The sequence below is a fragment of the Nycticebus coucang genome, chromosome 16 (assembly GCF_027406575.1).
Source record: "Nycticebus coucang isolate mNycCou1 chromosome 16, mNycCou1.pri, whole genome shotgun sequence".
NCBI classification, from domain to species: Eukaryota; Metazoa; Chordata; class Mammalia; order Primates; family Lorisidae; genus Nycticebus; species Nycticebus coucang.
Window position 1 is genome coordinate 31921186 of NC_069795.1, and position 25973 is coordinate 31947158.

Here is a 25973-nt window from a genome sequence, read left to right on the forward strand (position 1 = left end):
TCAGCTTCCCCATCCCCTTTTTATAAGTACAAATTGCTTGATTTCTTTTTTCCTGTTTCAGTCTCACAGAAACATTTTATTGTCAAATTCTTAGGCCTCCTATCACAGCTACTAGGTAGCAAATGCAGTTTTAGAGAAAACTGACTTCAGTATTTCAATTTATTCTGTCTTTGAATAATATAAGCACTTCACAGAACAAAAATCAATTTTACTAATCTACCAGCATTGTTAATCTTTAGAAAACAAGAAGTGGGTTTGATATGTATAAAAAGTGATGAAGAAAATAACATACCCTGTTTCCCCGAAAATAAGACAGTGTCTTATTTTAAGGTATGCTCCCAAAGATGCGCTAGGTCTTATTTTCAGGGGACGTCTTATCTTTCCTGTAAGTAGGTCTTATTTTCGGTCTTATTAGATAATTTGGCTATACATCCTAGGAATCTTTAAGGTTTTGATTTCTTTTATTTTTATTTTTTTATTAAGTCATATAGACATAGATCATGAATACATTTATGCATATGTTGGGTACAATGTGTTGATTTTTTTTACACAGTTTGTTCTGACAAAGATTTGATAACCAGAATCCACAGAGAACTCAAACTTATCAATAAGTTTTTGATTTTTTAAAATATTTTTATCTACTTTTGGTAGAGGGGTTAGTTCTGAGAATGGAGTTTGGCTTCACTATGTACTTCAGTTTGATACTACTTTGTAACTAACCAGTTCAAAACCATAGTCCCCTAAAACAATGTTTTCTGCTTTTGTTTTCCTTCGTGATTTTGTGGTTGACTAGGACCAGCTGCCTAGTGCTTTTCTCTCTGTGGTGTTAGCTGGAATTATTCTTGTGGCTGCCTTTAGCTGGGCATAACCCAGCACAGCAAGGCTGGGTGTCCGAGAAGTCCTCATTCCCAGGTCTGACAGCTGGTGTTGGCTGTCAGCTGGGCACTTGGTTGACCTCCATGTGACCTCACTCCCTCCTAGGAAAGTCTAGGCCTTTCCTTCACAGCATGATGCCTGGACTTCAACACAATGAAAGCAAAGCCAGCAGTCATCTTGAAAGCTTAGATTCAGAAACTGGCACAGAACCAATTTCATCAAGTTGTATTGGTGAAAGCAAGTCCCAGGACCAATCCAGACTCTAGCCAAGTGGAAGCACTGTCCAGCATTTAGTGAAAAGAGAGGCATAGCTATGTAGGGAGGGCTGTAATTTTGGACATTGACTTTTGAAGAAAATCTACCACTCATGTGGGGCCTCTTTCTAACATGGAACTCTCACTAGAGGGCAAAGGCTGCACAACTAAGCATATTGAAATCAGAGAGGCAAAAAACATACTAGATGCTTAACAAACTTTCCCTCCTAGTAAACCTCACATAAATTGTTTAATGCTATGTAAAAGTTACCCCAATCCTCTTCTCTCAAGCATGAAATAAATCCTATCTTCTGAGCCACTAGGTTAGTCTGATACTTACTTTAGCCATTGTCTCAACTTCTCATTTTTTGAAAAGTGACTACTCTGGGGGAAAAAAGGTAGTTTTTTGACTAACATGGAAAAGCAAAAAAACTTATTACCTTATTGTATTTGGTAAGCATGAAGAATATTTATTTGAAGTTACTAGTGAAAATATTGAATTCCGTCTATATTGGATCCTATATGAATTATACAATTATATGTAGCAAATAATTACAGAGTATAATCAATTAGCATCACTCATGTGAAAATATAATCAACATGTCTTATTTCTGAAACATTCTTAATGGAAACATTATTTCAATAATATTCTACTTTTCAAAATAAAACTTACTAAAAATAAATATGGTGAAAATCACAATGATGTTTCTTATTCTGATGTTGTATTATTTGAAAAAAAAAAGTTTTCTTTTTTTCTTCAAGATGTTAACAAGGCTAGCATCTATCAAAGAAACAAATTCGGTAGACAAACTGTCTGAGGAAAGAAGTGAGGAAATTCCTGTGTGTCCAAATGACAAAGTAAATTCACACAGTGGGGCGTGACGTGTTATCATCTGCTGGAAAGTTTCAAGCAGCCTGATCTGCCAAGGCAGAGGTGATTTATGGTTAATGTTTTATTTGATCCCACTCCTGCTCACCTTCTTCTGTTAGAATAGCCACTCCTGTTGACTTGGGCAACAATGGAATTTTAGACTTAATATGCAGAATACTTACAAGACATAAAACATATTTAATCTTTTAGAAATAAAGATAAAGCTGATTAACGCTATTAGATTTTATGTGGGGAGACGTGAGCAGGAGGTGGGGTGTGTGTGCAGAGGATGTGTCTGTGGAGTATGTTTATGTGGTGTATATATATTATGTGTATGCAAATAAAATACCAGTATATTTGCAAGGAATCGTTTTTCTTAAAAAATCATTTGCATCTAATAAGAGTTATTTATGAATTAATTGTGAGTATTCCTAGATTCTGAAGACACAATAATAAAGTACATTTTTATGGTATCATTTATAAGGTATTATAATAAAGTACAAACTAACAAAGTGCACTTTTAAAGTATCATGCAATTGAGATTAGAAAAAAAGACTGTGGTATACAGAATAGTACCCCACCAAACTCCTTAATATAGTCATGCCTTCATCCCTGGAATCTGTGGACATATTTACTTACATAGGGGGGACTTTGTAGAAGAAATTAAAACATCATGAGAAAGGGAAGATTGTGCAGGATTAGCTTCATGGACCCAGTCTCATCACATCAGTCTCTAAAACTGTAGAACCATTCCAAGCTGTGGCCAAAGACATGGATGAGGGCATGAAAGAAGAGTAGTGGAAATGTCTGAAAAAGTCATTTTCATATGAAAATGACTGAGCCTTCCATACATAGCTGGCTTTGAAGGTAGAGGAAAGGGACACCAACCAAGAACACAACCCCTAGAAGCTGAAGGAGGCAGGAAAACAGATTTTCCCCTGGAACCTCCAGAATGGAACACAACCCTGTCAGCATCTCGATTTTAACCCAGTGAGATCCGTATGAGATTTCTGACCTACAAAACCAGAAGACAATAGACTTCTGTTGTTTGAATTACTAAGTCTGTAGTAATTTTTTCTCCCTCCCCCAGTTTCATTGAGGTGACTCATTACAACAGCTATAGAAAGCTAACACATGGCTCTGTCTTCTAAGTAATTCTTAGTAAATGTTAAGCATTTTACATTAATATTATTCATACAAAATGCTATAACCAACCAACCAAATATTTAAGGTGTATTAAATATGTAGGCAGTGTCAACATTCAAAGTACTTTATTTTTATATATTCTAATAATTAGACATAGATATGTTAAAGCCAATCTGTTGGTGACTTAATATTTATGGCTATTTCATCTATAATTATTTAAACTGCATATACTAATAAATGTATTTTAATTGTGTTGTTCCAAATAACAGTTGTACAGCATAGTACACTTTCCTCCATGACTTCCTACCATTATCTTTTATGTTTCTAGTGGTAATATGGCAGATACTGTCATTGCTAAATAGTCATATTATGACTGTGTTCTGTATTAACAGCCCAATCTTGAAGCAGGCAGAGTCTACCTCCTACCAGTTTCAGAGGATGATTAATAATAAGACTAAAGCCACTGTGCCTGTGGCCCTATTCTTGCCTATTATGGGTCTAGAGTCAGATATATGGCTAGTTGTGACAAACAATAATCAAGAGGATATCTTTTTTTTGGGGGGGGGGGTATTTCCATGAGTTTTGTATCCTTCTGTTCACATTTAGATGAAGTGTTGATGTCAGGAGCCACCATGGCTGTCTTTCAGCTATAAGGAGACAGAGCGGCACAAACACAAAAAGCCTAGATGACAAGCATAGCAGAGTAGAAGGATAAAGACATCTTCTTGGCACTGCCTACCGTGCTCTTATTCATAAAGTAATTAAACGTTTATTTTGAAGAAGTTAAAAGTTTTTTATTACATAAGTTACCATTCATCTTGTTTTCTGCTGCTTATAGCCAAATATATGTTTACTGATATAGGTGAAAAGATACATCTTTAGACACCAAAATAAATACAAGTAATCATAAACAAAGCTCCGATTTAAAATTACTCTGATCTGTGTTTATATCAATACTGGAGCCTAAATAAGTTTTTTTTTTTTTTTTCTAAGTAAGTTTTGAAAGTTAAAGCAAACAAACACATCATGGCTTGTAAAAATTTGGAGTTCTCAAAAAAAATTTTCTCCACTACAGGAATGTTTGACCCAAACCCATTTTATGAATTTTCTTTCAACTTTTATAGTTTATTCAGTGTTACTTACTAACTGCCTAGTGGTTAGTACCAATTGACCAATATAGTCATGTAAAGAAAATTACTGTTCAAAATTGCTCTGCTCAATTATTTTTTGAGTAAACATTTTTATGAGATATACACCTGATAAAATTTAGAGTCTGCTACCTTATGTATGTATGAAATAAAAATATCACCCTTTTCCCCATTCCAAGGGTCATGGTGGACATTCCTATAATAAAAGACAAGTTAGCAAGTTAAAATGTAACAAATTTACTTAACAAGTTTTGCACATGACAGGAGTCTTCACAAGGAAGACTCCCAAAGACCCAGGAAAAACTCTATTTTTATGTTTATGTTCCATGAAGAAACTTGTAGAAATGTGATTGTACAAAAAGGGCATAATCTAATAATAATAAACTGGGGGGATTAAGCAAGACCTGTCTGTTCAGTTTTTTTTGTTGTTGTTTCTTTGTTTGTTTGTTTGTTTGTTTTTGCCTATCTGCCTTGAATCCCCTAACCCCACCTCCAGGTATGGGGCAACATTCTACTGACATGAGGGTCTTGCGGCCTGTACTTCCAGGTTTTATGGCTTTTGGGGAGAGGGAAAAGTTCTAGTTTCTATGATCCACCTTGAGGAAAAGGAATTCTAGTTTCTGTGACCTACTTGGAGAAATGGAGGAAGTACAAAGGAGGATAGACTAAAGTCAGAGAACTTCTTGCTCTGAGCCTTTCTAATCTCCTTCAGTTCAAAGTACTGAGCAGGGTCCTGAGCAAGATGGTGGCCGAGTAACAGCTTCCTTGCATTGGGGCACCGTGAGTCTGGGGTGATAGGACTCCAGGCATCTCTGGCTGGTGGGATCTGCCTATCATCATCCCTGCGAGGATACAGGGAGTCAGCAAGAGACTTCTGGACCCCAAGAGGAGGACGAAAACAGTGGAAAACCGGCAAGTGGTCGCGTGTGTTCAATCCATCTAAACCTGCCCGCAACTTCCACAGGCACGAGAACTTAAAGAGCAAGAGGAAGTGAGAGGAAAATTAGGGCAAGGAAACAGATAAAACAAATCACTCATGAGGAAGAATCAGCAGAAAACTCCAGGCAACATGAAGAACCAGTCCAGAACAACCCCGCCAAGGGACCATGAGGTAGCTACTGCAGATGATTCCACCTATAAAGAAATGGTAGGAATGACAGAAAGGAAATTTAGAATACACAGGTTGAAAACAATGAAAGAAATGATGGAAACAATGAAGGAAACTGCTAATAAAGTGGAAAATAACCAAAAGGAAATCCAAAAACAGAATCAAATAAGAGATGAACGATTTGAAGAATATAAAAAGGATATAGCAGAGCTGAAGGAACTGAAACAGTCAATTAGGGAACTTAAAGATGCAATGGAAAGTATCAGCAACAGGTTAAACCATACAGAAGAAAGAATATCAGAGGTAGAAGACAAAATTCTTGAGATAACTCAGATAGTAAAAGAGGCAGAAAAGAAGAGAGAGAAAGCAGAAAGTTCACTGTCAGAATTATGGGACTTTATGAGGCGTTCCAAGATACGAGTTATAGGAATTCCAGAAGGGGAAGAAGAATGCCCCAGAGGAATGGAAGCCATACTAGAGAATATTATAAAAGAATATTTCCCAAATATCACCAAAGATTCTGACACACTGCTTTCAGAGGGATATCGGACCCCAGGTCGCCTCAACTCTAACCGAGCTTCTGCAAGACACATTGTGATGAACCTGTCCAAAGTCAAGACAAAAGAAAGGATTCTGCAAGCTGCCAGGAGTAAGCGCCAGTTGACCTACAGGGGCAAATCCATCAGAGTGACCGCAGACTTCTCTAATGAAACTTTCCAAGCAAGAAGACAATGGTCATCCACCTTTCATCTACTTAAACAGAACAATTTCCAGCCCAGAATTCTGTACCCTGCTAAGCTAAGCTTCAAAATTGACAGAGAAATCAAATCATTTACGGATATACAAACATTGAGGAAATTCGCCACAACAAGACCAGCTCTACAGGAAATACTTCAACCTGTTCTGCACACTGACCACGACAATGGATCAGCAGCAAAATAAGAACTCAGAAATTAAAGGACAGAACCTAACCTCCACACTGATGCAAAAGATAAAACTAAGCAATGGACTCTCACAAAATAAGATGAATAGAATACTACCACACTTATCTATTATCTCAATAAATGTTAATGGCTTGAATTCCCCACTGAAGAAACATAGATTGGTTGACTAGATTAAAAAACACAAGCCATCCATTTGCTGTCTGCAAGAAACACCTGGCTTCAAAAGACAAATAAAAGCTCCGAGTCAAGAGTTGGAAGACAATTTTTCAGGCAAATGGAATTCAGAAGAAAAGAGGAGTTGCAATCTTATTTTCAGATACATGTGGATTTAAAGCAACTAAAGTCAAAAAAGACAAAGATGGTCACTTTATATTAGTCAAGGGAAAAATACAACAAGAAGACATTTCAATTCTAAATATTTATGTACCCAATTTAAATGCTCCCAGATTCTTGAAACAGACCTTCCTCAGACTGAGCAATATGATATCTGATAATACCACCATAACAGGGGACTTTAACACTCCTCTTAAAGAGCTGGACGGATCCTCTAAACAGAAATTAAACAAGGATATAAGAGATTTAAATGAGACTCTAGACAACTATGCTTGATAGATGCATAAAGAACACTCCATCCCAAAGATAAAGAATATACATTCTTCTCATCACCCCATGGAACATTCTCCAAAATTGATCATATCCTGGGACACAAAACAAATATCAACAGAATCAAAAGAATTGAAATTTTACCTTGTATCTTCTCAGACCATAAGGCACTAAGAACTCAACTCTAACAAAACGCTCGACCCCACCCAAAGGCATGGAAATTAAACAATCTTCTGTTGAATAACAGATGGGTATAGGAAGAAATAAAACAGGAAATCATTAACTTCCTTGAGCATAACAACAATGAAGACACAAGCTACCAAAACCTGTGGGATACTGCAAAAGCAGTTTTGAGAGGAAAATTCATCGCTTTAGATACCTACATTCGAAAAACAGAAAGAGAGCACATCAATAATCTCACAAGAGATCTTATGGAATTGGAAAAAGAAGAACAATCTAAGCCTAAACTCAGTAGAAGAAAAGAAATATCCAAAATCAAATCAGAGATCAATGAAATTGAAAACAAAAGAATCATTCAGAAAATTAATGAAACAAGGAGTTGGATTTTTGAAAAAATTAATAAAATAGATAAACCATTGGCCAGACTAACGGGGAATAGAAAAGTAAAATCTCTAGTAACCTCAATCAGAAATGATAAAGGGGAAATAACAACTGATCCCACAGAGATACAAGAGATCATCTCTGAATACTACCAGAAACTCTATGCCCAGAAATTTGACAATGTGAAGGAAATGGATCAATATTTGGAATCACACCCTCTTCCTAGACTCAGCCAGGAAGAAATAGAGCTCCTGAACAGACCAATTTCAAGCACTGAGATCAAGAAACAATAAAAAATCTTCCAACCAAAAAATGCCCTGGTCCAGATGGCATCACTCCAGAATTCTATCAAACCTTCAAGGAAGAGCTCATTCCTGTACTGCAGAAATTATTCCAAAAAATTGAGGAAGAAGGAATCTTCCCCAACACATTCTATGAAGCAAACATCAACCTAATACCAAAACCAGGAAAAGACCCAAACAAAAAGGAGAATTTCAGACCAATCTCACTCATGAATATAGATGCAAAAATTCTCAACAAAATCCTAGCCAACAGATTACAGCTTATCATCAAAAAAGTCATTCACCATGATCAAGTAGGCTTCATCCAGGGATGCAAGGCTGGTTTAACATACGCAAGTCCATAAACGTTATCCACCATATTAACAGAGGCAAAAATAAAGATCACATGATCCTCTCAATAGATGCAGAAAAAGCATTTGATAAAATCCAGCATCCTTTTCTAATTGGAACACTGAAGAGTATAGGCATAGGTGGAACATTTCTAAAACTGATTGAAGCTATCTATGACAAACCCACAGCCAACATTTTACTGAATGGAGTAAAACTCAAAGCTTTTCCTCTTAGAACTGGAACCAGACAAGGTTGTCCTCTGTCACCTTTACTATTCAACATAGTGCTGGAAGTTCTAGCCAATACAATTAGGCAAGACAAGGAAATAAAGGGAATCCAAATGGGAGCAGAGGAGGTCAAACTCTCCCTCTTTGCTGACAACATGATCTCATACTTAGAGAACCCCAAAGACTCAACCACAAGACTCCTAGAAGTCATCAAAAAATACAGTAATGTTTCAGGATATAAAATCAATGTCCACAAGTCAGTACCCTTTGTATACACCAATAATAGTCAAGATGAGAAGCTGATTAAGGACACAATTCCCTTCACCATAGTTTCAAAGAAAATGAAATACCTAGGAATATACCTAACGAAGGAGGTGAAGGACCTCTATAAAGAAAACTATGAAATCCTCAGAAAGGAAATAGCAGAGGATATTAACAAATGGAAAAACATACCATGCTCATGGACGGGAAGAATCAACAGTGTTAAAATGTCTATATTTCCCAAAGCAATCTACCTATTCAATGCCATTCCTATCAAAATAGCAACATCGTACTTTCAAGATTTGGAAAAAATAATTCTGCGTTTTGTATGGAACTGGAAAAAAACCCGTATAGCTAAGGCAGTTCTTTGTAACAAAAATAAAGCTGGGGAAATCAGTATACCAGATTTTAGTCTGTACTACAAAGCCATCGTCCGCAAGACAGCATGGTACTGGCACAAAAACAGAGACATAGACACTTGGAATCGAATTGAAAACCAAGAAATGAAACTAACATCTTACAACCACCTAATCTTCGATAAACCAAACAAGAACATACCTTGGGGGATAGACTCCCTATTCAATAAATGGTGTTGGGAGAACTGGATGTCTACATGTAAAAGACTCAAACTGGACCCACACCTTTCCCCACTCACAAAAACTGATTCAAGATGGCTAAAGGACTTAAATTTAAGGCATGAAACAATAAAAATCCTCCAAGAAAGCATAGGAAAAACACTGGAAGATATTGGCCTGGGGAAAGACTTCATGAAGTTTTTGCCATGACAATTGCAACAACAACAAAAATAAACAAATGGGACTTCATTAAACTGAAAAGCTTCTGAACAGCTGAGGAGACAATAACCAAAGAAAAGAGACAACCTACACAATGGGAAAGGATATTTGCATATTTTCAATCAGACAAAAGCTTGATAACTAAGATCTATAGAGAACTCAAATTAATCCACATGAAAAAAGCCAACAATCCCATATATCAATGGGCAAGAGACATGAATAGAACCTTCTGTAAAGATGACAGACGAATGGCTAACAAACACATGAAAAAATGTTCATCATCTCTATATATTAGAGAAAAGCAAATCAAAACAACCCTGAGATATCATCTAACCCCAGTGAGAATGGCCCACATCACAAAATCTCAAAACTGCAGATGCTGGCGTGGATGTGGAGAGAAGGGAACACTTTTACACTGCTGGTGGGACTGCAAACTAGTACAACCTTTCTGGAAGGAAGTATGGAGAAACCTCAAAGCACTCAAGCTAGACCTCCCATTTGATCCTGCAATCCCATTACTGGGCATCTACCCTGAAGGAAAAAAATCCTTTTATCATAAGGACACTTGTACTAGACTGTTTATTGTAGCTCAATTTACAATCGCCAAAATGTGGAAACAGCCTAAATGCCCACCAACCCAGGAATGGATTAACAAGCTGTGGTATATGTATACCATGGAATACTATTCAGTCATTAAAAACAAATGGAGACTTTACATCCTTCGTATTAACCTGGATGGAAGTGGAAGACATTATTCTTAGTAAAGCATCACAAGAATGGAGAAGCATGAATCCTATGTACTCAATTTTGATATGAGGACAATTAATGACAATTAAGGTTATGGGGGGAGCAGAAAGAGGGATGGAGGGTGGGGTGGGGCCTTGGTGTGTGTCACACTTTATGGGGGCAAGACATGATTGCAAGAGGGACTTTACCTGACAATTGCAATCAGTGTAACCTGGCTTATTGTACCCTCGATGAATCCCCAACATTAAAAAAAAAAAAAAAAAGTACTGAGCACATGCTCGCCTCAGCAGGCCATATACTAAAATTAGAACGATAGAGAAAATATTCACGCGGCCCCTGGGTAATGATGAGACACAAATTCATGAAGCATTCCATATTTTCCCCAAGTGCTCATCAGAGCATGAATAGATTAACAAAATGTGGTGTGTATATATACATATATATATATATAGAGAGAGAGAGAGAGAGAGAGAGGAGACATTACCAAAGTTTTGAGATACAGAAAAATCAAGATAGGTAAAATCTACATGGACCGAAACCAATGCAGCCCTCACCACAGCACGGACAAGCCGACTAAGTTGAAACCTGCAGTTAGTCAGAAAACACAGTCAAAACACTGTTGACTGTGTGTGCTAGAAGTGAAATAGTGGGCCATAGCACAGACTGACTCAACACTTCTGTAATGAACTATGACTACTACTCACCCGGGAAGGATGACTTATTGCCTTCTGCAACAATTTGGATGCAACTGGAGGCCATTATCCTTAGTGAAGTATCACAAGAATGGAAAAACAAGCACTGCTTGTGCCCACTATTAACTGAGGAACAGACATCATGCACAAAGAAATAAAAATTTCACGCAAATCAAGTGGGAGGCAAGGATGTAGGTATGGGGTATGGGGCAAAAACCTACCTAAAAGGTACTATCTGGGTGACTGGCACACTTACAACCTTGACTCAAGCATTATAACACTGATCCAAGGAACCAAAAATATTTGTACCCCTACAATACATTGAAATTAACAACAACAACAAAAAGCAGTCAGTATGCCAAAGTGCCAAATTTGGGGTGTCATGTTCTAAGCCCCAACATGTACATGTTACTCCTACACTGGTATTGGCGATCTTCCCAACCCGTCAAGGCAAAGCCACCATAAGCTCTTATTTTTCCTTTTTCCACACCTCTTTCCCCCAATCCTTTCCTAAGAAGGAAAAAGCTTTGTTTTAGTGTTATAGTATTTTTATAAGGCAAGCATGTACTTAAAGCTACTTGGAATATATATTTCAATAGAAAATAAGTTTGCCATAAGAGCCTTTAGCAAAACTGCAAAATAGATTGTATTACTGGATGTCTGGTGCCTGCCCTTCTTTTTTGGATCTTTAGATACCAAACAAAAAATATGTGTGTGTGGTGCATTATTTTTTTTAACTACAACTTCATTTTCTCCTTCTTCCAACTTTTGACACTGTATTTTCTCTGTTGAAAATCCAACAACCCTCTCTCTACACTAAAAATGCTTATTAGTTCCCTAATTTCTGCAACTGATATGATTTGAGAAGAAAACAATTTAAATTCATTCATATTAAAGAATGACTGGTTGATAGGCTCACCCGCCCCTATAATTATTTTTATTTTAAAACAAGGAGATTATTAACCTAAATTACACTCATTAGAGAAGCAGCTGGCATATAGGACAAAGTTTCCGTCTAAGCTCTGTCTGTGTGAAACTGACCGTGTCACTCATTCTAACCAGGATTCATTTTTATTATTTTTGAAAAGACAAGTTTGAATGAGAAATGTTCCATTCTGAAAAATGTCAATATACTCTGATTTTTTTTACATAGGGGAGGGGATAATTTTTAATTAGGGGACTTCCTTATATGCCTTGTCTAGTACACAAATATGAATAACCTGGCAAACTGGTTCTATAAATTTCTTTAACTTTGACCAAAAAGATGATAATACCAAAAAAAAAAAAAAAATTTTTAAGTGTGTTTTTAACAAGGAAGATAATTCTCACACCCAAGATTTTCTGCTTGGGAATTAACTCCCCAAAAGAATTTTTAACTTATTAACACCACAGTGAGAATGAATATGAAAAGATTTCTGTGAGAGGTGATATTTGATCATTGTATTTATTTATTCTTTAAGGACAAACTTTAGTGATACCAGAACCATTTGACAGGTGTGAAAGACCAGCAGCTGTGGAAATACAGTCTGCTTTAAGAACCCCCATATGTAGTCCCACCTGCACATAGAAGGTGTTAGTGCAAATGGAAAACTCAAAACTCTCACTATAATATATTCTTCTCCTTTGAAATGTGACTTGCTACTGTGTCCTAAGTAAACAATGACAGTAATTAAGGATAGCCAGCCTCCTTCAAGCAAAGTAAACTTTGGTTATTAAAAAATGCAAAAGATATTGTCTAAATTTTAATTGGCTAAATTTGCCATCTATCTACTGCACCTGATGAAAGGTCAATGAATGAGAAAAAGCTGCAGTAAATTCTGGTTATTGCTCAGGAAATTGCTGTAGCACTTAGTTTTAAATGCAATTTAAATTGAAGTGTTATTAATAAAAAGCCTCATGACATGAAAAGTTTATTTTAGAGTAGTATAACACAATTTAGGGTGAGGCTAGAGTTCCAGAGTGGGATGGTAAACTATCTACAGAGCAGGAAATGGCCTGCTTTAGAGGAAAGCTGAAAATAATTGAAATCAGTTAAGAAGTATGGATAACAGGGATTCCAGGGTTTTTACAATGCTTTGTTTCTCCCGCAGGACATTCACTACTAAATAGCTGGGAAAAAAGTTTTTAAATATTATTTACATCATGACAGGAACCTTAGAGGTACGTGAGGTTTAGACACAATCTGAAACCCATGAATGGTAGAATCTTAGTATTTTGTTAATACATTTTTACGTGGTTCAAAAGTTTGGAGCCACGTTAATTCTTGTCTCAAAGAGAACCACTGATCCGTAACTTTGCACAGGTTTCCAGTATACGTTCCAAATTTTTCAGACACCCATCTGGACATATCCTGTGACATATCTTCATGAGATATATTTTAATGCTAGGTTTTCCAGCATTTTTCTCAGATTTCATTTGCATGAAGAAAACATTAATACAGCCAAAATCTCAATTCGATTCTTATTACTAACCAGACCCTGACGCAATTCTCTGTTGAGCGAGATTTAAGATTGCCCGCTCATTTCAATATGTAAGATTAGAAGATATTTATGTTTGATGATAGATAAGGGATACCCACGTGGGGACATAAGTGGTAAAACAAAAGAAAAAAACAAAAATAAGACCATTCTATTTTTGTATAAAAAATTACATAGCTGTTAATAGTGTAGGCAAAAACAGAATGGTTCTTCTCTTACGTGAACCCAACAGAGCACAATGGGTATATTTCAAATCTCCAGTGAATTCGCTAGTTGTTGGGGGCATGCCCGTAGTCACTGCCTTTCTTGTTGAAGAGTTTTATTGCCATCTGCCTCTCATGAGATTCATCTGTACACTGCACAGCCCTCTGGTGCTGCGACTGTTCTCCTGGGCCTCAGCACACTTCCACCCTTCAGCTTGCTGTCAAGACTCCAAACACATGCAGTGGCAGATATTGCCTGGAGAACTTCAGTCTTCCCTTCTCTGCTCATCATGATCTAGCTGTGTTTTAGGATTTCAAGTCATTGTAACTGTAGGTAGTAACATAACATTTGAAGGAAACATTAATTATCTACTTATGAAACTTCAAGCAGCCACTTTCAAAGGACCAACATAGGTTGAAAATACAGTCCTTGCTTTCTGGGTTTTCCTTTGGTCCTGTTGTTAGTTTAGTGAAGACTGCCCTCTCCCTCCCTGCCTGCGGATGGAAGTGCTAATGCTAGGATTTTAATTCTTTGTTACTTGAGCATAGAGTGTCTTCTGTTTAAAGAGCAAAATGCCATAGCAACTTCCATCTCTGCATTACCAGTTACCTAGAAGACAGGTAAGCTTTACTATCAAAGATGGGACTTGTTCATAGCAACATACTAACTCATTTCGAAGCTTTACAAAACATGTCATCTGATCGTCACAGCAACTCTACATCTATCCTCATTTCATGATGGGAAAAGTGAGAGCCAGTGAACACACCTGATGTGCCTATGGTTACAAGGTTAGAAAGCATCAGAGTCAGGAGGCAAAAACAGTTCTTTATCCTGGTGAAATGTGCTTTCTACATGTGACGCTGCTTGTCCTAGAGCTCTTTCATACTTGATGCTCAGACGATGTTGCATTTATAGCATTTAGCTGACCCTACACATTAGTTCATAGTTTCATACACATCTTCCTAAGTGCCTGGTAAAAAAGTGACTCACCAGAACGCAGTGGTTTCTGGCTCGTCTTCACAGGCTTCTAAATGCAATTATAACCCAATGACTCAAGCTGGAATTCCTAAAGCTGGAATTCTTTTCTGAAATGAGTTACAGAGATCCTTTCCACACATGGCTGCACAAAATGAAATGGAAGTAGATTTCCTGTTCACCACTCTTCACTTCCTTGTGCAGATTCAGATCTACAAGTATTTCCTGAGAGCCCACCATGCGTCAGTCACTGGATTAGGTGTTCTGAAATATGATTGTTAAGAAAAATACTTGATACCACATCAGCTCTTGCTGGCCTCAGCTCCTCTCTGACCTAACCTCAGAGTTTTGCTATCTTCTTCAGAAAGAAACATTTACTTACGAGTTACAGGTTTACTGATGTTGAATGCTTTATAAATCCAATAAACACAGTTCAGAAGTTTTGCTGCTGATCTCTGTATTTTTCTCTTATCTGGCAGGCTGCAGAGCACTCTGACGCAGGGTCAAGCGCACATTGCCTGTCAGTGTCTGCGTGGTTGATGATGCAGTCGGCAGCCAGAAAGAAGGAGGCTGGAGTGTGACCAGCAACACAGATACGGGAATCTTATGTCATGAGGGTCATCATTTTGACCCATTCCTTTAAAAAAATCTTAAATAGATATGGCTATATGTTTATAGTTTAAAGAAAAAATGTATGATCTCTGACTAGTATCTTTCAAGATTGTGATAAATTGTATTTGTGTTTCAGGAAGATAACTAACAGTTTGGGAGATGAATTGGGAAGGATAGAAACAAAGATAAATTAGGCTCCTGCTGCAATAATCTAAACAAAGGAACAGGGCCTCTAAGAGTATAAAGGCAATGAAAGCACTGAGCAGCTAAAAAAAGTCAGTTTTTAGATATTATTATAAGATAAAGGATGATATTTCTAGTTGAGGGAATGGAAAATAATATAATTAGCATGGATAATATACATAAAGAAAATCAGTTCATAAAGAATGTATGTTTAATTTTAAAATGAGCTTAGGGTACTTTGAAACATCTATATTGGGTGATGGAGGTACAGAGTTGGTAACTTGGGAAAGGTCAAGGATGGCAAGTGGGGGTTGACAGTGTTCTGCCGAGAAACAAAGTCATGGGCATGGAGAGTGATGTGAGAAGGCTATAGCCAAGAAGAACAACTTGAAGAATCACAACAATTAAAGAGTGAAGGGAGAGCCAAAGGAAGGATCTGCAGAAGCATTCTGATAGGCGGGAGGAAGGGAAGGAAAAAAGCTGAAAAGACTTGGTTTTTTTCCCTTCTCCAAAATGTAAAATGCTGCCAAATTCAATTAAGTAAGATTACTAAAAAGCATGCTTTGGATTCATTTAAAAAGGTTTCTCCAGGCAACTTGAAGAGAATTGTTTATTTAAAGGGATGGAAACAGAAGTCAGATTACAGGGCACTGGGGAATGGACGGGAGGCAAGGAAGTAGAGAACTCCCAGGAGACTAATCTTTCAATAAGCTAACCCAAAAGGCAACACAGGATGAATATTCATTGCTGTGAAATAAAAATGAGGTTATTCGAAGAATAAATCGAAAGCAAAAAAATAAAAGTCATAATTATCAAAACAATCTGTTTTTCTTCCTACTTCATATTTTCTATAAATATTATGAAATCAGTAGAGCCTGGGATTATAAAAGAAATCCCCACTGTGCAGAAGAAAATCTACACCTACATATACTTACTTAGCTTGCCAATTTCAAAGATTAAACTTAGTTCCTTTCAAGATAGGAAAGAAAATATATTTAAATTAAAATCACTGCAAGTATTATGTGCATAGTCTTTGGAAAAGTAGCAAATATCAAAATTCCAACACTGATATAAAAGAAGGTATTAATAGATCTATCTATTAAAACAATACTAATTAAAGCTATCGGAACGAGCTAAAGTTTAAATAGACATTATAATAATATCTCTGGGAGTAAGGGGTTAAATTATGAGGCATGTTTATTTATTTTTTTTTCTGTTTTTTTTTTTTGTTTGTTTGTTTTATTGTTGGGGATTCATTGAGGGTACAATAAGCCAGGTTACACTGATTGCAATTATTAGGTAAAGTCCCTCTTGCAATCATGTCTTGCCCCCATAAAGTGTGACACACACCAAGGCCCCAGCCCCCTCCCTCTATCCCTCTTTCTGCTTTTCCTCCCCTCCATAACCTTAATTGTCATTAATTGTCCTCATATCAAAATTGAGTACATAGGATTCATGTTTCTCCATTCTTGCGATGCTTTACTAAGAATAATGTCTTCCACTTCCATCCAGGTTAATACGAAGGATGTAAAGTCTCCATTTGTTTTAATGGCTGAATAGTATTCCATGGTATACATATACCACAGCTTGTTAATCCATTCCTGGGTTGGTGGGAATTTAGGCTGTTTCCATATTTTGGTGATTATAAATTGAGCTGCAATAAACAGTCTAGTACAAGTGTCCTTATGATAAAAGGATTTTTTTCCTTCTGGGTAGATGCCCAGTAATGGGATTGCACGATCAAATGGGAGGTCTAGCTTGAGTGCTTTGAGGTTTCTCCATACTTCCTTCCAGAAAGGTTGTACTAGTTTGCAGTCCCACCAGCAGTGTAAAAGTGTTCCCTTCTCTCCACATCCACGCCAGCATCTGCAGTTTTGAGATTTTGTGATGTGGGCCATTCTCACTGAGGTTAGATGATATCTCAGGGTTGTTTTGATTTGCATTTCTCTAATATACAGAGATGATGAACATTTTTTTCATGTGTTTGTTAGCCATTCGTCTGTCATCTTTAGAGAAAGTTCTATTCATGTCTCCTCCCATTGATATATGGGATTGTTGGCTTTCTTCATGTGGATTAATTTGAGTTCTCTATAGTTCTTAATTATCAAGCTTTTGTCTGATTGAAAATATGCAAATATCCTTTCCCATTGTGTAGGTTGTCTCTTTGCTTTGGTTGTTGTCTCCTTAGCTGTACAGAAGCTTTTCAGTTTAATGAAGTCCCATTTCTTTATTTTTGTTGTTGTTGCAATTGCCATGGCAGTCTTCTTCATGAAGTCTTTCCCCAGGCCAATATCTTCCAGTGTTTATCCTATACTTTCTTTGAGGGTTTTTATTGTTTCATGCCTTAAATTTAAGTCCTTTATCCATCTTGAATCAATTTTTGTGAGTGGGGAAAGGTGTGGGTCCAGTTTGAGTCTTTTACATGTAGACATCCAGTTCTCCCAACACCATTTATTGAATAGGGAGTCTATCCCCCAAGGTATGTTCTTGTTTGGTTTATTGAAGATTAGGTGGTTGTAAGATGTTAGTTTCATTTCTTGGTTTTCATTTTGATTTCAAGTGTCTATGGCTCTGTTTTTGTGCCAGTACCATGCTGTCTTGAGCACTATGGCTTTGTAGTACAGACTAAAATCTGGTATGCTGATGTCCCCAGCATTATTTTTATTACTAAGAAGTGCCTTAGTTATATGGGGTTCCATACAAAACGCAGAATTATTTTTTCCAAATCTTGAAAGTATGATGTTGGTATTTTGATAGGAATGGCATTGAATAGGTAGATTGCTTTCGGAAGTATAGACATTTTAACAATGTTGACTCTTCCCATCCATGAGCATGCTTTGTTCTTCCATTTGTTAATATCCTCTGCTATTTCCTTTCTGAGGATTTCATAGTTTTCTTTATAGAGGTCCTTCACCTCCTTCATTAGGTATATTCCTAGGTATTTCATTTTCTTTGAAACTATGGTGAAGGGAATTGTGTCCTTAATTAGCTTCTCATCTTGACTGTTATTGGTGTATACAGGGGCTACTGACTTGTGGACATTGATTTTATATCCTGAAACATTACTGTATTTTTTGATGACTTCTAGGAGTCTTGTGGTTGAGTCTTTGGGGTTCTCTAAGTATGAGATCACGTTATCAGCAAAGAGGGAGAGTTTGACCTCCTCTGCTCCCATTTGGATTCCCTTGATTTCCTTGTCTTGCCTAATTGTATTGGCTGGAACTTCCAGCACTATGTTGAATAGTAAAGGTGACAGAGGACAACCTTGTCTGGTTCCAGTTCTAAGAGGACAATCTTTCAGTTTTACTCCATTCAGTAAAATATTGGCTGTGGGTTTGTCATAGATAGCTTCAATCAGTTTTAGAAATGTGCCACCTATGCCTATACTCTTCAGTGTTCTAATTAGAAAAAGATGCTGGATTTTATCAAATGCTTTTTCTGCATCTATTGAGAGGATCATGTGATCTTTATTTTTGCCTCTGTTAATATAGTGGATAATGTTTATGGACTTGTGTATGTTAAACCAGCCTTGCATCCCTGGGATGAAGCCTACTTGATCATGATGAATGACTTTTTTGATGATAAGCTGTAATCTATTGGCTAGGATTTTGTTGAGAATTTTGGCATCTATATTCATGAGTGAGATTGGTCTGAAATTCTCCTTTTTGTTTGGGTCTTTTCCTGGTTTTGGTATCAGGTTGATGTTTCCTTCATAGAATGTGTTGGGGAAGATTCCTTCTTCCTCAATTTTTTGGAATAATTTCTGCAGTACAGGAATAAGCTCTTCCTCGAAGGTTTGATAGAATTCGGGAGTGAAGCCATCTGGACCAGGGCATTTTTTGGTTGGAAGAATTTTTATTGATGTCAGTGCTTGAAATTGGTCTGTTCAGGAGCTCTATTTCTTCCTGGCTGAGTCTAGGGAGAGGGTGTGATTCCAAATATGTATCCATTTCCTTCACATTGTCAAATTTCTGGGCATAGAGTTTCTGGTAGTATTCAGAGATGATCTCTTGTATCTCTGTGGGATCAGTTGTTATTTCCCCTTTATCATTTCTGATTGAGGTTACTAGAGATTTTACTTTTCTACTCCTCATTAGTCTGGCCAATGGTTTATCTATTTTATTTCTTTTTTCTTTTTTTTTTTTTTGTAGAGACAGCGTCTCACTTTATGGCCCTCGGTAGCATGCCATGGCATCACACAGCTCACAGCAACCTCCAACTCCTGGGCTTAAGCAATTCTTCTTGCCTCAGTCTCCCAAGGAGCTGGGACTACAGGCGCCTGCCACAACGCCCAGCTACTTTTTGTTTTGCAGTTCAGCCAAGGCCGGGTTTGAACCTGCCACCCTCGGTATATGGGGCTGGCGCCTTACCAACTGAGCCACAGGCGCCGCCCTTATTTATTTTTTCAAAAAACCAACTCCTTGTTTCATTAATTTTCTGAATGATTCTTTTGTTTTCAATTTCATTGATCTCTGATTTGATTTTGGATATTTGTTTTCTTCTACTGAGTTTAGGCTTAGATTGTTCTTCTTTTTCCAATTCCATAAGATCTCTTGTGAGATTGTTGATGCGCTGTTTTTCTGTTTTTCGAATGTAGGCATCATTCGAAAGCGAGGAATTTTCCTCTCAAAACTGCTTTTGCAGTATCCCACAGGTTTTGGTAGTTTGTGTCTTCATTGTTGTTATGCTCAAGGAAGTTAACGATTTCCTGTTTTATTTCTTCCTGCACCCATCTGTTATTCAACAGAAGATTGTTTAATTTCCATGCCTTTGGGTGGGGTCGAGCATTTTTGTTAGAGTTGAGTTCCACCTTTAGTGCCTTATGGTCTGAGAAGATACAAGGTAAAATTTCAATTCTTTTGATTCTGTTGATATTTGTTTTGTGTCCCAGGATATGATCAATTTTGGAGAATGTTCCATGGGGTGATGAGAAGAATGTATATTCTTTATCTTTGGGATGGAGTGTTCTATATGCATCTATCAAGCACAGTTGTTCTAGAGTCTCATTTAAATCTCTTATATCTTTGTTTAATTTCTGTTTAGAGGATCTGTCCAGCTCTGTAAGAGGAGTGTTAAAGTCCCCTGTTATGATGGTATTATCAGATATCATATTGCTCAGACTGAGTAAGGTCTGTTTCAAGAATCTGGGAGCATTTAAATTGGGTGCATAAATATTTAGAATTGAAATGTCTTCTTGTTGTATTTTTCCCTTGATCAATATAAAGTGACCATCTTAGTCTTTTTTGACTTTAGTTGCTTTAAATCCACATGTATCTGAAAATAAGATTGCAACTCCTCTTTTCTTCTGAATTCCATTTGCCAAAAAAATTGTCTTCCAACCCTTGACTTGGAGCTTTAATTTGTCTTTTGAAGCCAGGTGTGTTTCTTGCAGACAGCAAATGGATGGCTTGTGTTTTTTAATCCAGTCAGCCAATCTATGTCTCTTCAGTGGGGAATTCAAGCCATTAACATTTATTGAGATAATTGATAAGCGTGGTAGTATTCTATTCATCTTATTTTGTGAGAGTCCATTGCTTTGTTTTATCTTTTGCATCAGTGTGGAGGTTAGGTTCTGTCCTTTACTTTCTGAGTTCTTACTTTGCTGCTGATCCATGTGGTGGTCAGTGTGCAGAACAGGTTGAAGTATTTCCTGTAGAGCTGGTCTTGTTGTGGCGAATTTCCTCAATGTTTGTATATCCGTAAATGATTTGATTTCTCCGTCAATTTTGAAGCTTAGCTTAGCAGGGTACAGAATTCTGGGCTGGAAATTGTTCTGTTTAAGTAGACTAAAGGTGGATGACCATTGTCTTCTTGCTTGGAAAGTTTCATTAGAGAAGTCTGCGGTCACTCTGATGGATTTGCCCCTGTAGGTCAACTGGGGCTTACTCCTGGCAGCTTGCAGAATCCTTTCTTTTGTCTTGACTTTGGACAGGTTCATCACAATGTGTCTTGCAGAAGCTCGGTTAGAGTTGAGGCGACCTGGGGTCCGATATCCCTCTGAAAGCAGTGTGTCAGAATCTTTGGTGATATTTGGGAAATTTTCTTTTATAATATTCTCTAGTATGGCTTCCATTCCTCTGGGGCATTCTTCTTCCCCTTCTGGAATTCCTATAACTTGTATGTTGGAACGCTTCATAAAGTCCCATAATTCTGACAGTGAACCTTCTGCTTTCTCTCTCTTCTTTTCTGCCTCTTTTACTATCTGAGTTAGCTCAAGAACTTTGTCTTCTACCTCTGAAATTCTTTCTTCTGCAAGGTCTAACCTATTGCTGATACTTTCCATTGCATCTTTAAGTTCCCTAATTGACTGTTTCAGTTCCTTCAGCTCTGCTATATCCTTTTTATATTCTTCATATTGTTCATCTCTTATTTTATTCTGTTTTGGGATGTCCTTTTGGTTATTTTCCACTTTATTAGCAGTTTCCTTCATTGTTTTCATCATTTCTTTCATTGTTTTCAACATGTGTATTCTAAATTCCCTTTCTGTCATTCCTAACATTTCTTTATAGGTGGAGTCATCTGCAGTACCTACTTCATGGTCCCTTGGCGGGGTTGTTCTGGACTGGTTCTTCATGTTGCCTGGAGTTTTCTGCTGATCCTTCCTCATGATTGATTTGTTTTATCTGTTTCCTTGCACTAATTTTCCTTTCACTTCCTCTTGCTCTTTAAGTTCTCATGCCTATGAACTAAGGGTTACAGGACCAGAAGGGTGAAAGGATGAAGAGCAAAAAAGGGATGAAAGAAAGGAGGACCAAGTGATAAGAAAAACAAAGAAAAATAGAGAAAGGAGAGGGGGTGGGTAAAAGGAATATTGACAAAAAGAAGAGAGGCACAGAAAGAGGGAGACAGATCAATATAGGTGTACAGTAGGGTACTTTGACACAACCTTAAAAAAAAACCCACCTTCTGGGGGTGCCCAGTTGGGTGGTTCCCTTGAGGTCAGCAGCTCTTTGCTAACCTGATCAGACACAGTACCCCACCTCCACCAAGTAGAGAGGAAAGACAAAAATGCTATAAATCAAACCAAAACAAGCAAACAGAAAACTTTATGGGATAAAATTGGGTGAAAAACCAAATAATAGCGGTAGGAACACTAGCAAAAATGAAGTTCTAGTTATTGAAAAAGGCAGCAATCGGAAATTATAATTAAACTAGAAAAATTGAGAAAGAAAAAGGATATGTATGGAAAAGGTTGAAATTAAAAAACAAAACAACATCAACAACATCAAAATAAACAAAAAAAACAACAACCAAACCAAAAAAAAAACAAAAAACACACAACCAAAAACAAAGCAGTATGTATATGTTATTGAATATTGTCTGGGCAACCCGTGGTCTTCTGGGGTATGAGATGTTAATCACAGTTCTGATACTACTGGAGGCTGCTGATTTCTCAAACCCCAGCAGGTAGACACCCTAAATCTCTCTTCAGCACACTTAAAACGCACTTTGAACTTATAAACTTGCTGAGCAGAAGCTTTCCCAGGAAAGTGCTTGTCACTGGAATCACTGCTGAAGTGGCTATCCACTTACCCAGGGTGCCAAAACTGGTCTCACTCTGCCCCTGAGGGTTAGGGCTGCAAGGTGGCTCAGACCCCACCCTTAGGCTACTTGGTCGCTAGGTTACCAGCTCCCACCCAATTCTAGCTCTGCAACCCTGAGGGCGGAGCTTGCTGGGGCAGATTGCTCACAGTGGCTCCCTGTGACCCACAGCCAAACACTATTAGCTCCATCTGGCTCAGCGGCTCAGACTGGGGCCCTAGACAATGGCCAAAGTTCTCCGCACTCCCGCTCAGGCTCTCCCCAAGGCAGTTCAAATGAGTACCCAGTCCAAAGACACCAGAACAGTTCACAGGTAAGCCCTTTCTGGTTTGCAGTCTCGCTGCTACTGAACTTACAGTTGCGGGAGGGTTTAGATGGATTGAACACACGCGACCACTTGCCATTTTTCCACTGTTTTAGTCCTCCTCTTGGGGTCCAGAAGTCTCTCGCTGACTCCCTGTATCCTCACAGGGGTGATGACAGGCAGATCCCACAGGCCAGAGATGTCTAGAGTCCTATCTCCCCAGACTCACAGTGCCCAGATGCAAGGAAGCTGTTACTCAGCCACCATCTTGCTCCACCTCCCCTGTTTTTGTTTTTTGAGACAGAGCCTCAAGCTATTGCCCTGGGTAGAGTGCTGTGGCATCACAGCTCACAGCAACCTCCAACTCCTGGGCTCAAGTGATTCTCCCGCCTCCGCTTCCCAAGTAGCTGGGACCACAGGCACACACCACAACACCTGGCTATTTTTTGGTTGCAGCTGCCATTGTTGTTTGGTGGGACCGGGCTGGATTCGACCCCGCCAGCTCAGATGTATGTGGCTGGAGCTTTAGCTGCTTGAGTCACAGGTGCCAAGCCGAGGCATTTTTATTTTTTTTAAAATAAATCAGTGTAAGATGTTACGATCAGCACATCAGATATTATTTGGGATGAAATGAGCCTCTGTTGTTCTCTTAGAAGAAATTACCTCTATTTTAGCAAGAATTGTTTGTAGAGGAGTCTATGAGTCTATACATATATAAACATATATTGGCTAAATGTGACTTCATAATTTCATTCTCTTAATTAAATATCAGTGAAAATAAGTTGCTCTGTCTTGCCTGCATTCTACAGTACACACAGAATAGAACAGTGATATGCCTGTGATCTTGCTTTGACTTTTTGAGGTATGTTTACATGTAGTAAAATGCATAGCCCACTTTTCCAATCATGTTATTGCATGTAGCAATAGATCATTATTTTTCATTGTTAGGTAGTATTCCCTTGTATCAATATTTTTATCCATTTTCCTATTGAAGGGATTTTGAGTCATTTCTACTTTATGGCTGTAATGAAAAGAACTGCTCTCAATATTCTTGTTAAATTTTTTGGGTAAATGTATGTTTTCACTTTTCTCAAATAAATACCTAGAATTGCTGGGCTATAGGAAAAGTATGTTTAACTATATTAGAAATTGCCTAAGCAACTTCCAAAGCAGTTACATTTTACATTCCTACCTATGATGTATATAAGACATTTTGCAGATGAAGACAATGCCCAAAGGGAAGGAGAAGCAACTCTATGAGTGTAGATCAGGTCCTTGAATGGAGATGTGGTCCTTGAATGGAGCCAGTCTTCTACAAACTTGGTCCACTTACTTTAGTTCTACTCTGTAACACTGCGATGAGATACTGAGAAGGAAACAAGGGGTTCAGTCTGCCCAGTGTAGGAACAAAGGAGTTTTATAGGTTTGTCTAGAGAATTTTAAAACAGTAAAGTGGATTAAATTCCAATCTTTCTTTTATCAGGTACTGAGTTTCTACATAATAGAAATAATAAAAATACTTCTTCTGACCACTCACATACCTTTGTCTTTGATTACTACTGAATTAAATTACTAATTCATAATATTTATCTATTCTTGATCTTTTCCCTGTAAAATATCTGAATTAAAATCTCTATTTTTGGGCGGCGCCTGTGGCTCAGTGAGTAAGGCGCCGGCCCCATATGCCGAGGGTGGCGGGTTCAAACCCAGCCCCGGCCAAACTGCAACAAAAAATAGCCGGGCGTTGTGGCGGGCGCCTGTAGTCCCAGCTGCTCGGGAGGCTGAGGCAAGAGAATCGCGTAAGCCCGAGAGTTAGAGGTTGCTGTGAGCTGTGTGGTTCCACGGCACTCTACCTGAGGGTGGTATGTGAGACTCTGTCTCTACCAAAAAAAAAAAAAAAAAAAAAAAAAAAAATCTCTATTTTTGAGTATTGCATACTTTCTTAAAACTACGAATATTTGATATTACTGATGAATGAAAAGCCTCTCCTAGCTTCTAGATGTCAGCTGCATTTCTGGTGTCATGGTTCCGTTCCTCCATCTTCAGAGCCAGTAACGGCAAGTCAAGTCCTTCACATATCCATCAGTCAGATCCCCTCTTCTGACTCTTTCCACTTTAAGGACATTTGTGATGACATCAAGCTCACCTCAGATAATACAGGATAATCTGCCCATACCAAGATCCTCAACAGTAAACATATCTTCAAAGTCCTCATTGTCATGTAAGGCAAATACCCCTAGGTTCTGTCCACATTAGAATGTGGACATCTTTGGAGAACTATTATTCTGCTTACCACATTATCTCACTCGGATGTGTGTTATCTATTTCTTACAGTCTTATGCAATGAAAAAGAAGTTCATACACAAAAAAAAGACACAGATGAAGGGGTCGTGATTTGGATGATATTGTGGTTCAACAGTGTCAAAGATACAGGTTCGTTTCATCTCTGAGAGCGCTTTCCCTCCCCAATCTCGGCTTACCATTACTGTTATCAGGGCTTCCAGTAGCCATGCGGAATACGTGCTTCCTAGGAGTCAACTTAAAAATGAGCAAACATTGTCTTCCAATGATTCTCTTATGAGTAGGGAAACTTTTCTCCAAATTTTCCAGCCAATAACTTATGAGCTCTTTATTTCAAATAACCTAGGCCTATTCACCTTGAATTAATCATTGACAAGGAGAATGGTCTGACTTTGTTTTAGGCACATCAGCTAGGGTGGCATAGGGAGTCAGCCCAATTGTCAGTCTCATCACATAGGACACTTCTCAGCACCTTGTCCATTGACAGAGCCAGAAAAAGGAATTAGAATTA

At 37.9% G+C, this 25973-nt stretch overlaps 1 non-coding gene across 1 annotated transcript; it reads left to right on the forward strand.

The window, feature by feature from the left end:
* The first annotated feature begins 10448 nt into the window (after nt 1-10448).
* LOC128568248 (U6 spliceosomal RNA) lies at nt 10449-10553 on the forward strand. The gene has a single exon (XR_008375068.1). It is a non-coding gene; the product is annotated as a U6 spliceosomal RNA (small nuclear RNA).
* Nucleotides 10554-25973: the final 15420 nt, after the last annotated feature.